The sequence below is a fragment of the Bison bison genome, unplaced genomic scaffold (genome assembly GCF_000754665.1).
Source record: "Bison bison bison isolate TAMUID 2011002044 unplaced genomic scaffold, Bison_UMD1.0 scf7180017864144, whole genome shotgun sequence".
Lineage (NCBI taxonomy): Eukaryota > Metazoa > Chordata > Mammalia > Artiodactyla > Bovidae > Bison > Bison bison.
Genome location: NW_011494716.1, coordinates 201271 through 204092, shown reverse-complemented (window position 1 = coordinate 204092; position 2822 = coordinate 201271). Strand labels below are relative to the sequence as shown.

Genomic DNA, 2822 nt, shown 5'->3' with positions numbered 1-2822 from the left:
CAGCAGGGAGCGAGCCAGTCTGAAGCCACTGGGCCTGGCTGGAGCTCCAGCAGGGAGCGAGCCAGTCTGAAGCCACTGGGCCGGGCTGGAGTTTGCCCTGCCGCTGGCTGGGCTGGCCTCAGGAAAGCCGTACCTCCTCCCTGAACGCAGATGTCTCTAAAACAGAGCCCAAGAACACAAGCCTGGCTTGGGCCCTGAGCCCCCACGGCGCCTGTGGGTCGAGTTCTCCGCCTGGCGCGCTGGCCGGGCGTGGGGACAAGCACAACCCACTCTCTCCCTCTAGCCCTGCGGCAGCCCGGGGCAGGTGGCCACTCTTCCTGGCCAGCAGGGGCCCTGGAAAACCTTTCCCTTGGCCTCAGGAAGGTGAGGGAGGGAACGAATTCTAATCACAAACTCTGCACTCGCCCTGGGGCCACCCCACCCCCAGTCTCAAGTTCACTGCAGAGGGGCAGGGCAGGCCACTGGGGGTGCCTGTCCATCAGTCTGCGGGCAGGGCTGCCCGGGGCCACGGCTCCCAGCCTTGGATCACAGGAAGGAACTCTGCGTTTCTGCCCTGAGCTTGGGCCTAATATGCAATTCTGGGCAAACAGGAAAAATTCCACTCTACTTCCTCCTGTTGGACTCACAAGAACAGCTGACAGTGGTCCTTTCGGGCAGTAGGGATGCCACACAGCCGGTCCAGAGAGTGGTGGCCACTTTAGGGGGAGTCATCAGGGAGTCTCCCCCATCCGAGCGTAAGTGCTGAGACGGAAGCTGACAGAGGAGCTGAGGAAAGGCCCCGAGGCGGAAGGGACCGGGGTGCTGGAGGAGGGGAGGGCGTCCGGTACGCTGGGCACAGTGAGACACAGGGTGGGGGTGCGGAGGAGTCCCAGTTACCCGAGTGTGGGCAGGGAAGGGACGCGCCCCAGCAGCCAGACTAACAGCTGACTGCCGTAGGGATGAGCCGCGCCTGCTCCCTGAAGACACTCTCCCGCCTGGCACGCCAGGGCAGCGCTCCCCGCTCCCCCGGTTCCCAGCTCAGGGGCTCTGGGGGTGGGGTCAGGAGGGCCAGTGCGGCTCAGCCACAGAGGCTGCAGGAAGGGTTCCCCCAGGGCCCGGGGAGGCGCCTGTTCTGTTCCGGATGGGAGGGTCCCTCTGAATGGCCCTGCCTGGCACCCCTCCCCGCTGGTGTGGCCGTTTTCCCACCCGGAAGCCCCTCCAGTCACTGTCATGCCTTCCCTCAGGAACAGAGTCCAGGCTTCCTAATGGAAAGCAAGTCTACCTTAAAAAGTTAAAAATAAAGCATTCGGTGGGACTCAGTGACCTCTGCTCAGGGGGTTAGGCCCCCCTCTGCAGTGCTCAGCTGGCGGCCCCACGGGCCCTGGGCCAGGCAGCTTTGCTGAGGAGGGGGTTCTGGGGACCATGCTCCAGCCAGGAGCAGTCACGGGAGCCTGGCTATGCCCTCCCTGGGGAGCCCCCTGAGTGTGCCCACAGGAGGAGGGAGGTGGCTGTGGGTGGGAGGCGCCCTGGGTCCCCTGTGCCCGGCGACTCTGCTCCAGGGCCAGGGCCGCCCTCCTGGTAGACCCCAGACAGGGAGTGTGGCAGAGAGAGAAAGCGGTCACGGGACGAAGGACAGAGCGCACAGGGCCCCCTCCTGCCCCATTTAAGGGCCATTGGACAGACTCCACAGTGGGCTGCCAGGCAATGCAACCTCATCCCTGTCTCCTTCAACCCACGGCAGGTAACTTCACAGTGAGGAAACGGATGCAGAGAGGGCTCTGGGGGCCCTGCACAGGCAGAACCCAGCCAGCAGCTTCCAGAGAGAGCCTGCAGTGTGCTCGAAGGCCCCCCTCAGGAGCGCAGCTCACCCAGGGGCAGCCCCACCGCCCCTGTCCTCAGGCCTGGCTCCACATGCCACGGGGCTCCAGCCGTGGTCGGACGGGTCATGAAACATGAAACTTCTGCCTGCCTCACTATGTAAGTGGGGAATGTGATTCTCCCAAACAACTGGATTTGAAAAACAAAAAACTCGCTTTCAAGTGACAAACAGACCCCTATTTTAAGTCTGGGGAGATTCTAAACCACCTAACCACACTAGGCGCTCTGCCCCCTTATAAACTGCCTCTCTGGGAGTGCCCAGCACTCCTTCCGCCCCCTTGACTCAAACTTTTATTTGTTTTACAAACTTCTCCGTAGCTGCCTGTTCTGGGCAGGGCCCCGGGGACACAAGCATAAGAGACAGCTCTCCAGGAGACCTATGGTCACAGCGCCCGCAGTGAGACGAGAGGTCAGCAGGGCGCTGACCACCCAGCAGGGCACGGACTCTGCATGCGTGCCAGAGGGATAAGGACCCCAGGGTGTGTGACAATGGGGACGGGGCAAATGCAAACGGGGGAGCTCCTGGGAGGTGGGGCAGGAGCTGTCATCCCCACACGAGGGAGCAGAAGAGCCAAGGCAGAAGGTGACACATCAGATCGGCATTTCAGAGAAAACCCTGGTGGCCAAGGAGGAAAGAGGGCAGAGTCCAGAAGCAGAGGCAGGCCAAGTCGGGGTGGACTCCACCAGACACGTTGACCTGGGGTGGGGGACAAAGGCCCCAGCAGTGAACAGAGAATGCTGGCCCAGGGCTGGGGTGGAGGAGGCGCTCCCTGGGGGGCTGTGAAGGGCTGAGGCTGGAGGAGAAGTTGGGCTGCTGTGCTGAGGCCCTGCCCAGACACCCAGCCGTCAGCCCTCACCCCCACACTGGCCCCTGGACTCCTCTGTCACCCCATGGGATTCGCACACGGCCCCTCCACATACCCAGAGCCCCCCGAGGAGCTGACTGTGGCCCAGCTGGCAGGAGA

The 2822-nt window shown here is 63.1% G+C and overlaps 1 long non-coding RNA gene across 1 annotated transcript in view; it reads right to left on the bottom strand.

Moving 5' to 3' along the window:
- Nucleotides 1-990, bottom strand: part of LOC104988868 — a 4889-nt gene extending 3899 nt beyond the window's left edge. The window contains exon 1 of the long non-coding RNA XR_825295.1: nucleotides 627-990. This is a non-coding gene — a long non-coding RNA (uncharacterized LOC104988868). The remainder of the gene's footprint in view (nucleotides 1-626) is intronic.
- Between the last annotated feature and the right edge of the window lie 1832 nt (nucleotides 991-2822).